This window comes from Coenobita brevimanus, chromosome 47, assembly GCF_032717465.1.
Source record: "Coenobita brevimanus isolate Jiangsu-jjx chromosome 47, ASM3271746v2, whole genome shotgun sequence".
Classification (NCBI taxonomy): Eukaryota; Metazoa; Arthropoda; class Malacostraca; order Decapoda; family Coenobitidae; genus Coenobita; species Coenobita brevimanus.
The window spans coordinates 26,042,707-26,057,416 of record NC_137000.1 but is presented as its reverse complement, the minus strand read 5'-3'; positions in this window follow the sequence as shown (position 1 = coordinate 26,057,416).

Genomic DNA, 14,710 nt, shown 5'->3' with positions numbered 1-14,710 from the left:
TTTATGCATTTTTTTGCAGTGTCCTCTTGCTGATGCATCCCCATAGGTTATGTAATCAATTATATCTATTTTCTCCTTCCTTGATATGCATTTATATAGCATAATCATGTCACCTCTTTTCCTTCTTTCCTGTAGTGTTGGTAGATTCAGTTTTTTTAGTCTTTCTTCGTAGCTTAGATCCCTTAAGCTTGGTACCCATCTCGTAGCGGCCCTTTGTACTTTTTCAACCTTATCTAGGTGTTTATTGCAATGAGGACTCCAGACTACTGATGCATACTCCAGGGTTGGTCTGATGAATGTCGTTATTATCTTTCTTTGCATGTCTTCATTTATGTATGTGAATGCTATTCTCATATTTGCAAGCAGTGTATACATGTTCCGTACCTTCTCACTGATGTGGTCAGCTGGAGATAGTCTGTTATTGATAATCACACCTAGGTCCTTCTCTCTTTCTGATGTGTGTAGGGTTTTATTTCCTAACTTATAATCCCAATCAGGTCTTTTTCCACTTTTACCAAACTTGAATACATGACACTTGTCCACGTTGAATTCCATTTGCCATGTATTACTCCATTCATGAAGTTTATTTCTTTTTGTAGCTCTTTACAAGAGTCTGTGTTAATAATTCTCCTTTGTATTTTTGAATCATCAGCAAACATATTTAGATAGCTTTCATTTCCAGTGTTAGTGTCTATATCATTTATATACACTAAAAACATGATTGGTGCCAGCACTGAGCCCTGTGGAACTCTGCTAGTCACTTCTCTCCATGATGAGTAATTTCCCCTTAGTACTGTTCTCATTTCTCATTTTCTGAGAAAATCTTGCATCCAACAATACAATTTGCCTCGGATACCTCCTTGATGGTACAGTTTCCATAAAAGTCTTTGGTGCGGTACTCTGTCAAATGCTTTCTTGAAATCTAAATAGATACTGCCCACCCATCCTTCTCTTTTCTGTAATGTGTCTGTACTGTCATAGTAGCTCAACAGATTAGTAACACATGATTTTCCTTTTCTGAAACCAAACTGTCTTTCTGTTATCACATTGTGTTCTTCTAGATGATTTGCCCAAGCTTTTCTTATGAGCTTTTCTAATACCTAGCTTACAACACTGGTTAGTGATACTGGTCGGTAGTTGAGTGGATTTTGTCTATTCCCTTTCTTGAATAAGGGAACAATGTTTGCTTTCTTCCAAATATCAGGTAGTTTACCTTGTCTCAAGGATTTCTTGAAAATTATAGATAATGGTTTACTTAACTCTTTTGCACATTCATGTAGCACCCAACATGAAATTTCATCAGGACCATTTGCTTTTCCTTTGTCTAATTTACTTAACTCCTCCTGTATTTCTCTTTCTGATATTGGTATATCTGGTAGTGTGTGTGGGCATGCATGTTCCACATAATCCCTCTCAAAAATTTTTTCCTCTGTAAAAACTGATTGGAAATTCTTATTTACTACTTCACAAATATCCTTCTCTTGTGTATAGGCGATTCCTTCATCCGTAATGGATTGTATTTTATCTTTTACTTTGGTTTTGCTTCTGATGTAGCTGTAAAACAGCGTCGGTTGATCACTACTTTTATTTACGATATCCTCCTCAAACTGTTTTTGGGCTTCCCTCCTTATTCTTGTATAATTGTTTCTTGCCTATTTATAGTTGTTATATGCCCTTTCACTATTGTGTCTTCTGTAACAGTTCCACAACAAATCTCTTTTTTTTCTTTTGATTTTTTACATTCTGTATTGAACCATTTCTTTATTTTCTTTTCGCTTCTTTGTGCTGTGGAATGTACATCTGGCCTCCTATTTCATAAAGTTCACAGGATTTTTTATATGTAGCATTTAAATCTTGTCCTCTAAGCTCCTTTTCCCAATCAGTTTCTAAGAAGTACTTTTTAAGGTCATGATAGCTTCTCTTTTTATAGTTTAGGCTCTTTTTGTAACTTTCATTGCTGTTAACAATGTCATATGCAATTTGTATCTTTACAGGAATGAGTCAAGCGATCGTAATGTCCCGTGTCTTAAACCATATTTATCGTACATATCCTTAAAACTGTGAATTGTTTTGGCACACACTGTTTCATTCGGTTGTGCATTCCACTGATCAATTGCTCTATTTGGGAAACTAAATTTCCTCACGTCTTTATCACCTCTCTTCTTATGCAGTTTTTTGCAGTGTCCTCTTGCTGATGCTTCCCCATAAGTTAAGTAATCATTTATATCTATTTTCTCCTTCCCTGATATGCATTTATATGGCATAATCATGTCACCTCTTTTCCTTCTCTCCTGTAGTGTTGGTAGATTCAGTTTATTTAGTCTTTCTTCGTAGCTTAGATCCCTTAAGCTTGGTACCGATCTTGTAGCGGCCCTTTGAACTTTTTCAATCTTGTCTATGTGTTTTTTGAGATGAGGACTCCAGACTACTGATGCATACTCCAGGGTTGGTCTGATGAATGATGTTATCTTTCTTAGCATGTGTTCATTTATGTATGTGAATGTAATTCTCATATTTGCAAGCAGTGTATACATGTTTCGTACCTTCTCACTGATGTGGTCTGCCGGAGATAATCTGCTATTGATAATCACACCTAGGTCCTTCTCTCTTTCTGATGTGTGTAGGGTTTTATTTCCTAACGTATAATCCCAATCAGGTCTTTTTCCGCTTTTACCAAACTTGACTACGTGACACTTGTCCACATTGAATTTCATTTGCCATGTATTACTCCATTCATGAAGTTTATTAAATTCTTCTTGTAGCTCTTTAAAAGAGTCTATGTTAGTAATTCTCCTTTGTATTTTTGCATCATCTGCAAACATATTTAGATAGCTTTCATTTCCAGTGTTACTGTCTATATCATTTATATACACTAAAAACATGATTGGTGCCAGCACTGAGCCCTGTGGTACTCCACTAGTCACTTCTTTCCATGATGAGTAATTTCCCATTAGTACTGTTCTTATTTCTCTTCTTAGGAGAAAATCTTGCATCCAACAATACAGTTTGCCTTGAATTCCTCCTTGATGGTACAGTTTCCATAAAAGTCTTTGGTGTGGTACTGTGTCAAATGCTTTCTTGAAATCTAAATAGATACTGTCCACCCATCCTTCTCTTTCCTGTAATGTGTCTGTTACTCTGTCATAGTAGCTCAACAGATTAGTAACACATGATTTTCCTTTTCTGAAACCAAACTGTCTTTCTGTTATCATATTGTGTTCTTCTAGATGATTTACCCAAGCTTTTCTTATAAGCTTTTCTAGTACCTGGCTTACAACACTGGTTAGTGATACTGGTCGGTAGTTGAGTGGATTTTGTCTATTCCCTTTCTTGAATAAAGGGACAATATTTGCATTCTTCCAATTATCAGGTAGTTTACCTTGCCTCAAGGATTTCTTGAAAATTAAAAATAATGGTTTACTTAACTCCTTTGCACATTCACGTAGTACCCAACATGAAATTTCATCAGGACCATTTGCTTTTCCTTTGTCTAATTTACTTAGTTCCTCCTGTATTACTTTTTCTGATGTTTGTATATCTGGTAGTATGTGTGGGCATGCATAATCCACATAATCCCTCCCAAAATTTTTTTCCTCTGTAAAAACTTACTGGAATTTCTTGTTTAGTGCTTCACAAATATCCTTCTCTTGTGTATTGGTGATTCCCTCGTCCGTAATGGATTGTATTTTATCTTTTACTTTAGTTTTGCTTCTGATGTAGCTGTAAAATAGCTTCGGTTGATTTTCTTTTCTGCTTCTTTGTGCTTCGGGATGTACTTCTGGACTCCTATTTAATAAAGTTCACAGAATTTTTTATATATAGCATTTAAATCTTGTCCTTTAAGTTCTTTTCCCCAATCAGTTTCTAGGAAGTACTTCTTTAAGTCATGATAGTTTCCCTTTTTATAGTTTAGGCTCTTTTTGTAACTTTCATTGCTTTTAACTATGTCATATGAAGTTGCAATTTAGTACTGCATGGTCGCTTTTGCCAAATGGAGAGTGGTATATTAAATTGCCAATATCGTTTTCTTGCCTTGTAAATATGAGATCTAGCATTGAGGGTACATCGAGTCCTCTTTTTCTGGTTCTTTCCCTTATATGTTTCGTTAAGAAAAACTCTTGCACGAGATCCAGGAGCTTTTGGTCCCAGCAGCTTTCTTGGCTTATTATATCTAGAGTATTCCAATTTATATTTGTATTAAAATCTCCAGTTAGTATAATTCTTTCCGATTTCTCTTCCATTTTATGTAGTAATGATCTTAAACTCTGAACTGTATTCTCTGCCAGGTCCTAATATCGTCTCTTTCCCATGTGTTTGACTTGGGTGGCATGTACAAACTTTCCCTTCAGTTGTATTGATTTCTACTGCAATCAGTTCTACTTGTGAGGGTATATCTAGTTCTATTTCTTTGACTTTTAGACTTTTCTTAGTTAATATTATAATTCCTCCTCCCTTTTTTAAGTTCCTATCTCTTCTCCATATATTATATTCCTCTAAGTTTAGGATGGCATTCGATAGCCTTGGTGTTAATTCTGTTTCAGTTAGGCATATTATATGTGGTTCATTTTCTCTGACATAATCATTCATCTCTAATAATTTAGATACCATTCCATCCACATTTGAGTACATCAACTTAATCATCTTGTTTATATACTTGTCATGACTTGGTTCTACTACCTTCCTCCTTTTTATTCCCTCCTGTTTATGTACCACTTTCGTACCTGTTACTTTGTAAAAAAAAAAAAAAATGTATTCTTCTCCTCCTCTGATCTTCCTTCATTTTTTATTTTTGCTTCCTCACTCTTCTCTTCCAGTAATTCCAGTTCCTCTTGTTAGGCATCTTTTTATCCATACATTTTTGAACTCCTCTTTTTCCATAAGATTCTTTGTATTTTTTAGTATCTCCTCCACGGTGTTTACACTCAGGAAGGTTACCTTTAAGGGTCTTGACTTGCTTCTCTCATATTTCCCTAACCTTTTGTGTTCCTCTATGTCTTTACTACAGATTTCCTCTGATATTTCTTTCAATATGCTCATTACATTGGCCATTTCCTTTTTGTCTCTTAAGATCTTGTTTTTTACTTCTTCCTCTTCTATACCAGTGATTACTATAGATTTGTTAATATCTACTGAATCTGACTAACTTAAGAATGTTTTGGATTATTCTTTTCACTTCCTTTTTAATGCTTTTTTCTTCCACCCTTGTTTCTAAGTCTTTCTTTACTTTCACCATTTCAGCATAAGTGGAAACTTCAGCATAAGTGGTTTCCACATCATTTTTGTAGCTTAGCACAGCTTCATTCACCTGTGTTATCTTCTCCTCAATATCACTGTTCTGGTCTATCGGACTGCTTACTTGTCTGATTGTATCATTTTTGAACTCTTCCATAATACTCTCGTGGTTGACTACTGTACTTGCCATTTCACTAATTTTTCTCCTAAGTGAATCCAGTTCTACTGTCAGCTCACCTATGGTTATGTCTTTCTTGTTGACTTCCTTTCCTAATTTTTCAATTTCTTCCTTTTGCAAATGCATCTGTTTCTTAATTTCATCAGTCTCATTTTGAAAAGCCGTCTCAAGCCAGTGTACACGTTCAACCAGTTTATTGTAAGTCTCCATTTCAACCAGTTCTTGGAAGAAATCATCGTCCTGCTTTCTACCTTTATCCCTTTTCTTTTCCAAATTTGGAAAATTTGTTGTGTCCCCCCCCTGGCCGCACTATGGGGTGGTACTACTACTCTGCGGCCAGGTTGTGTTAGGAAGAATACTGCCACCGTATTCCCTGCGTGTCGTAAAAGGCGACTAAAAGGGGCGGGGTGAGGGGACTAGGGACCCCCTCCTCTGTTTTGTAGTTCCTAAAAAGAGACAGGCCAGAGAAAGGGATGGGGGATGGAGTTATCCCCGTACCCTGAAGATTGGGTCTATGAATGTGCGTGGATGTAGTACGATTGAGGCTAAAAGGGAGGAGATTGGGAGAATGTTTGTGAGAAGAAAGTTGGATGTGTTAGCTTTGAGTGAAACGAAGATGAAAGGGAAGGGGGAATCTATGTTTGGAAGTGTGAATGGAAGATTGTCAGGTGTTGATAGAGGAAGGGCAAGAGAAGGTGTGGCCTTGTTAGTGAGTCCGGAAGTTCAGCAATGTGTGATTGAATGGAAGGAGGTGTCATCGAGACTGATGTGGGTGAAAGCGAAATTTGAACGTGAGTTGTGGGTGTTTGTGAGTGCATATGGGCCTGGTAGTGAAAGGGATGAACAAGAGAGGGAGTCTTTCTGGAATGATGTTGATGAGTGTCTGCAGAGTTTTGAAGCGAATGTGAATGTGGTAATGATGGGAGATCTGAATGCTAGAGTGGGAAATGTAGCAGTTGAAGGCGTAGTTGGTATGCATGGTGTGCCTGGAAGAAATGAAAATGGGGAACGAATGATAGCGATGTGTGTTGAGCGAGAGATGGTGATTGGGAATACGCTGTTTGAGAAGAAAGAAATTTATAAGTATACATGGGTGAGACAGGAGGGTGGAAGGGTTGTTGATAGAGCCTTGATGGACTATGTGGTTGTGTCTAGGAATGTAATAGGAAGATTGTTGGATGTGAGAGTTCTGAGAGGGGAGGGTGGAGGTATGTCTGACCACTACCTGGTGGAGGGAAAGTTAAGAGTAGGTAAGAGATGGATGAGAGCTAGGAGGGTTAGGTGTGGCAGGGAGGTTTTGAAAGTGAGTGAGTTGGATAAAAGAGAGAAAAAGATAGAGTATCAGGAGAAATTGAAAGATGAGTGGAACGCAGTGAAAGATCGGGAAAATGGCAGCGTGGAGGAGGAATGGCAGTTGTTTAAGAGTGCTGTGGTGGGGCATGCAGAAGAGGTGTGTGGTGTGAGACGTGTGGGTGGTGGTGTAAGAAAAGGAAGTGAATGGTGGTGCGAGGAAGTAAGTATGGCTGTCGCTGAGAAGAGACGTGCATATGAAGTGTGGCTGCAGAGGAAGGATGAGATGTCATATGAAAGGTATAAGGAGAAGAGGAATAGAGCGAGAAGGGCTGTGCGTGATGCTAAAGTGGCAGCAGATGAGAGGTGGGGTAGGCGGCTGACAGAGAATTTTCAGCAGAATAAGAAAATGTTTTGGAAGGAGGTGAAAAGGGTGCGAAAGGGAGAGTCTGGGAAGGAAGAACGAGTAAAAGCAGAGGATGGAAGGATGTTAATTGAGATGGATGCAGTAAGGAAGAGATGGGCAGAGTATTTTGAAAGATTGTTAAATGTAGAGGAGGAAAGGGTGGCTGAGATTGTGGCGGATGGAAGGGTGCAAGGAACAAATGTGTTGGGAGAGTTGAATGATTCTTTGATCACGAAGGAGGAAGTGGAGAAGGCAGTAAAGGAGATGAAAGCAGGGAAAGCTGCAGGTATGGATGGGTGTGCTGTGGAATGCCTGAAGGGTGGTGGAGTGACTATTGTTGACTGGTTAGTAAGATTGTTGAATGTGTGCTTTGAGAAAGGTATGGTGCCAATTGACTGGGCAAGTGCTTGTGTGGTCCCGTTGTATAAAGGCAAGGGTGATAAGTATGAATGTACTAGCTTTAGGGGTATAAGTCTGTTGAGTGTTGTAGGTAAGGTGTATGGTAGAGTGTTAATTATGAGAGTTAGAGAGGGTACAGAGGGAGTAATTAGTGATGAGCAGTGTGGCTTTAGGAGAGGGAGGGGATGCGTTGATCAGGTGTTTGCTGTGAGACAAGTGTGTGAAAAGTATTTAGCGAAAGGCAAGGATGTGTTTTGGGCATTTATGGATTTAGAGAAAGCGTATGATAGAATTGATAGGGAGGCTTTGTGGACTGTTTTAAGATTGTATGGACTTGATGGTAGGTTACTAAAAGGGGTGAAAAGTTTTTATGTAAATAGTAGAGCGTGTGTAAGAGTGGGAAATGCTGTGAGTGATTGGTTTCCTGTGAGAGTGGGGCTGCGACAGGGATGTGTGATGTCGCCTTGGTTGTTTAATATTTACATGGATGGTGTTGTAAGGGAGGTGAATGCAAGAGTTTTAGGTGGTCTGAGTCTGGTAAATGTTGATGGAGGAGAGTGGAATCTGAAGCAGCTGCTGTTTGCAGATGATACTGCACTGGTGACTGATTCAGAGGAGAGATTGAGAGAGTTGGTAGAGGAGTTTGGAAGGGTGTGTGAAAGGAGGAAATTGAAAGTAAATGAGAATAAGAGTAAAGTGATGAAGTGTACGAGGTTGATAGATGGTAGGGGGATGAATATAGTTTTGAATGGTGAGTTGCTTGAGGAGGTAGATTGTTTTAAATATCTAGGGTCACATGTTGCTGTGGATGGAAGAATAGATGCAGAAGTGAAGTTTAGAATAAATGAAGTAGGAAAGGTGCTGGGAGGAATGAAAAAAGTGTTTAAATGTCGTTCGCTTAGAATGGATGTAAAGAGAAGGCTGTATGAGGGTGTTGTGGTACCGACTGCATTATATGGGTCTGAAACATGGAATATGGGTGTAGCAGAGAGGAAAAGTTTGAATGTAATGGAGATGAGATGTCTGAGGAGTATGTGTGGAGTGACGCGTATGGATCGGGTGCGAAATGATGAAGTGCGAAGGAGAACTGGAGTTGTTCGGGAGATGGCTGGTAGAGTTGAGCAGAGGGTGTTGCAATGGTTTGGGCATATGGAGAGAATGGATAATGAGCGATTGGTGAAAAAGATAACTAGATCTGATGTGAGAGGTGTAAGGCTGAGAGGAAGACCACGAATAGGATGGATGGACAGTGTGAAGAGAGCGCTGGATGCGAGAGGGATGTCTGTTGAGCAAGGAAGAGTGGCTGTGCGTGACAGAAATAAATGGAGAGAAATTGTGAATGAATAAGTGATGACGCAGCCCTGAGGGGATATTCTCCCGCATTTGGTCTGATCAGCTAGTCAGATCAGGTGCGGGTAAGGGGATGGGTCTGTTATGATGTGGCAGGGGTAAACCAGTTCTGCTGTCGGGCCCTGCTGCGGATGTCACTGATTGCATTGCCCAGTTGACCCTTGTGCGGTGTGGTGCGGTGAGGATCTGTCCGTTCTCCCCTTTGGGGCTAAGATGCGAATGAATGTGTTTGAATGGATGAGTAAATGGAGAGTGAGTCGTCCTGTCTCGGCTACCTCCCTTTCCTTGGGGGAAGCAGCCTAGGTATATAGATAGATAGATAGCTTTACTAAAGTATGTGGTCATGTTGCAGTACTAAAAGCACATACGGTACTTACATTCCCTGGGACAGTTGTAGACAAAACAAACGATCAGCTGATTGTGCTCATTCTTACTCTAATTTGGTTTCTTTTCTGTTTGAACAAGTCTTGCTTTAAAACTTTTTTTTTTTTTTTTTTTTTAATTAGAACACCATTTACTTTAACCTGGTGCAGAGCTTGACTCATATAAAATTTAGGTAATGCCGCTGGCCAAGTTGGCCGTTTATGGAGCGATGGCGGCAAGCGCTTGGTCTCCTCGGTGCCTTGTGTGTGTGTGTGTGTGTGTAGGGAAATCGTGGCCGGGTGAAAGAAATGCGTGTCATTATACTGTGGTGGACTTGAAATTGGTGAGCGAACTCGCGATTCGTTTCGTAACACTCAGTCGTCCATACTGACTCTCATTTGAATAAAATCATCTGGTGTGAGCTGGACACAATATTGAAGCTGTTTCGAAAATAAAAGGGTTAAGCAATATCGTGAAAAATGAAAATTATGTTCTGAGTGAATGTTGGCAGGCCTCTATGAATAATGTATAATGGTGTATCCGTGGCGATACATGGAGGAGAAAAAAATAATGGAAACCCACTCTTTCCTCGTCAACCTCGTGAATCTGATTTCACATTTTATTTTTTTTCCCTTGCTGCCACCAGTCGATTATAGTAACCTAAAAAAGGCCTCTGGTAGTGAAGCGGTAAATTCTCTCAAAACTAAATATATTAGCTTTGTGATAACAATAATATAATATACAAAATGTCATCCAAGTGAAGTGGTATAGACAACTAAAAGCATCAGGAGCAAGAGAAAGGTTACTTCCGCCTCCTCCCACCTCACTGTGGTGAAGGGATGTAGGATGATACAGAAACTACAACAGCGACTGTTCCCCCTAACACTTGTTGAATACGACGGGGGTGATGGCACTGATATTTCCGCTTGATTCATGTCCAGAGGGAAATAAAAGTGTTACTCTAAACTTCCCGATGATATCTGTGTGGGAAATAGGGTAAAGTGATGCTGCTATGATGCCTTTGAGACTTTTTGCGGTACCAGTACATTAGACAGACACTGGTCTGTGTGTTACGTAGCAATGATGATAAACCTAAAGAAAGTACCACTGGGCAGTAAAGAAACTAAATTGTGACTACTTGCCAGAGATTCGTGTGGCAGTGTTGGTGGTGTGGCGTGTAACTTTACCAATCTTAATTGTCCACATAATTGCCTCGCTGCTGGTTCATGCTCTTCACTATATACTGTAACTTAATACTTTGTTGACCCGGCTGCTAACTCCAAACAAAGACAGCCATAACTGTTTGACCATCTGACTGATACACTATGTATATATCACATACTACTAATAGGTCTTCTTTACCCTTTCATTTAGATAACTGTTTTCTTGCTGTTTACAAGCTACTTCTTTAACGTTTGATAAGACCTTTCGGATTCAAAAAGTTAATGTAGACTAAATACTTTTATCCCCCTCCTATGGAGTCACATGGAGAGAGAGTCTGACAAATGAGGATGTGAAGGAGCGTTGTGGTGTGGGTGGATGTGATAGGAAGCGTTAGGAGAAACACACTGAGGTTGTTTGGCCATGTGGAGAGGATGGAGAGAGAGACTGACGAGGAGAGTGTATGAGTGAGGTGGAAGGGGGGAGAGGGAGGAGAGAGAGACTGACGAGGAGAGTGTATGAGTGAGGTGGAAGGGGGGAGAGGGAGGGGAAGGCCAAGGGTGAGATGGAGGGATGGTGTGGAGAGGTATATGAGAGAGGGGGGTGTGAGCTGGGACCAGGGCAGTGAAACGGCGGGGGACAAGGGGACATGGAGGCGATTTGTGTGTGGCCACCCCTTACGGGATTAAGGCGTCTGGCAAATATATATATATATATATATATATATATATATATATATATATATATATATATATATATATATATATATATATATATATATATATATAAGACGCTACCGTGATGAAGGGGTTAAGACAGACAGGGCTTTACATATCAAGATATTCTGCCTGGCCTTCGTCACTGTATTCTAGGATGTGTGACTGTTGGCCCTAAGATTGCAGTCTTGCTCAGTGGACAGTTACGTTAATTCCTTGAGGAGGGTTTGTGAAGGTCTTATTACGCGTACAGCGTGCCGTTGTTGCATAGTCATTGACCGTAAAATTCTCTCTTCCTATATACAAGCGTTTCATCATCATTTCCCGTCATTTATATTCCGCTTTTGTGCTGTGAGAGAAAGTGTGTTGTGTTGATGTAAGTGGGAGTGTTGTGTTGATGTGGAAGTGCGTTATGATGATGTAAGAGGAAGTGTTGTGTTGATGTGGACGCGTGGTGTCTGATGTAAGGGGGAGTGTGTTTTGTTGGTGTAAAAGTGTGTTGTGTTGATGAGAGAGGGAGTGTGTTGTGTTGGTGTGGGAGTACGTTGTGATGATGTGGATGTGTGTTGTGTTGGTGGAGACTGAAGTGCATTGTGTTAGTGGGTGTGTTGTGTTGATGTGGACGTGTGTTGATGTGTAGGGAAGTCTGTTGTGTTGATGTAGGAAGGAGTGTGTAGTGTTGATATGAGAGGAACTGTGTTGTTTTGTTGTGAAGATGTATTGTGCTGATATGGAAATGTGTAGTGCTGATGTGTGAGGAAGTGTACTATTTAGAGGAGCTGTGAGAAGAAGTGTATTGTGTTGATTTGTGTGAAAGGAATTTTAGTGCGTTGACTTCTGTGAGAGGAAGTGTAGTGTGTTGACCTGTGTGAGAGTTGTGTGAGAAGAAATGCAGTGCGTTGATTTGCGTGAGAGGAAGTGTTTGTGTGCTGTACTGATGAGCTGTGTGGAGAGATGTGTGGTACTGAACTGTGAACCGTACCGCATGTGTACTCTGAGAAGTTGAGGACCTCCTCCAGCCCAAGGGTTCAACCTGAGGCTCCTGTGCTGCATCTCACTCACTCTTACTCACTCACTCACTCTCTCTCACACACACACACACACACACACACACACACACACACACACACACACAATCTATGTAGCTACGTATATATCCGCCTATGTATGTATGTATTATCTATCTATCTATCTATCTATTCACACACACACACACACACACACACACACACACACACACACACAAACGTACGTTCGTGCGTGGGTGTGTGTGGCTCCCCTCCTCCTCCCCTTTAATCCTTATATTGGCTGGCATATAGCAGACTTTAAATGTCACCCACTGATTAGCCATTTAATTTCCACTATCTTCATTGACTGCCCCATTGTCATGGTTTTTCTGACATTTTTGAAATTATAAACCCTCTTCTCTCCTTACACCGAAGTCTTGGATCCCTCCTTGCAATCCATAACATCCATTACCATGAAGAAATTATCAACTATTTTTCACAAGAGTTTTCATTCCACGTATTAGATATTACAAGACCAAAAGAGCACAATATTTCCTGAACTCCACGTGCACCAAATGCAAATGCACCCAGGAAAGCTTTAATTATTTTAATTTCTCGAAGCAAATTTTCAGCATCAAGTTGCCTGACTTCACATAGTGACTTTCCCCAACCCACCTGAACGACATCCTAGCTAAATCCCTGTCATCTTATTCTGCGTTGATATTTTTGCAACATCTACTTGCAAGAAGACAAGAATATCGCAACAGCGCAGTTATCAGGGTGGTACCGAGATGGTGAGTGCGGTGCGGTCTAGTCACTTTGTCTCTGGTCTGTCTCGCGTCACCCGATACACAACACTCCTACTCAGGTTACCAAGGAAAAGCTAACGCATGTGGATGTTGGGTTCAGGCTGAGGTCACCATTAAGATTGAGGTTCGCTCAACACTGTTTCATATACAGCGGAACCTAAATCACTTCATTACCATGACATATTTTGTTTTAATCTTGACGAATTTTCTCAGCGTACGAAAGATTTGGGATTACATTTAACTTACATTAACCCCTTTCTCTATTCGAGGCACTCCTAGGTTGAGTTAAATTGTCTAGTAGAAGCAAGAATAAAATTGAAAGTATGTCATCGAACTAAAGGAGTTAACAATCATACCGGTATCTTAATTAATCTGTATTTTTCCTCTGTCGATTGGCCTGTTGGAATTTCAGTCCATTAATGACCTACTCTTTTTTTTTTTTATTATTATTATTATTAATAATAGTTCGTTCTACGAAAGACGCATCATATCCACTTTTTGCTAATGCATACGTAGGTCTACCTTTTGTCTTTGTCCGGTCCACTGACTCATTCCTAGGTCAGCTCTCAGAAAAATCCCTTGGTTACGTTCACAGATTCTGAGTGATTCCACAATTGAACCACATTATTATGAAGGTACTGTACATACTCGTATACCGGTACTCCTAATGTGCAGTGATTTACATACATTTATAATCAATATTTTATAGCCAACTCAGATGATCTATAACTACTTGGATCCTCAACTATTCCCCGACATAATATTTGACTAAAAGACACTAACTGTCTCAGCTATTTTTTGATACCTTGATTTCCCAGTCCCATGCTCTGTTATTACAATTTTGCCTCGACAGGTTCATTTTGTAAAGGCGACCGTGTTAGCTAACCCGCTCTGGAGGTCTGTCTGACGCCGTGGCCAGTTCCCCGTCAAGAGATTAGATACAGGGATGCTGTTTGATTATTCACATTACACACACACTTGCTTCCGACTGCCTGGCGAGAATATATTTTTAAGTCAGCCATGGGCAACAGTGAACGTGCACTGTGTGGCTGTGCTTTAAGCATAATGATCGCAGAGTAGAGTTTCAACGACGTGACCTGAGTTTGGTGTATGTTATTATTACTGTAATAGGTAATATGGTGCTGGAGAAGGACGCCTTCACGTAGTGGCACTCACAACCGAGCGGCTCCGCTGCCCGGTTATACAAACATACTCCAACTCCCTATCCTCCGAAAGGAAGATAGTAGATTGCACAGCAGGAGGAGGGCAACTTCAGCCAGCATTCCACCAGGTTCACACTCAGAAGAGTTCGGGGTCACAACATTAAGTAATGCACCCTGTTCCTTTTATATTTATTAATAGAAGGTTTCTCGCTGTAAAATATAATCGTGTAATAGCAGTCTCTTGTGTCCACTGCCTGGGAAAATGTTACTTAAACGAAATAGTTTTAATTTCCCTCTGCTGAATAAAATCGTCTAGGAGAATATAATCCTAATGCACGCAAGTTCAGGTATCTGTTGGTAATGATGATGACAGTTATATTGCTATAGCAGTGGTGAGCTGAAGAGGCATGTATAGGTATGATGTAAGTGTTGGTAAAGGTAACAGAATGGTGTAATTACAGTACAGATGACAGTGATCACTGCAGAGATTACTGATCAAACAGAAGTGATGGATTAATGACAGACAGTTCTGTTAGTATTGTTCATCTTGCAAAGGCACATTTGCTGGTACTGGGCACAAAAACTTCACAAGGACAAGGTACCCATGATTTTATATTTGGTAGAGCGAATTCTAAC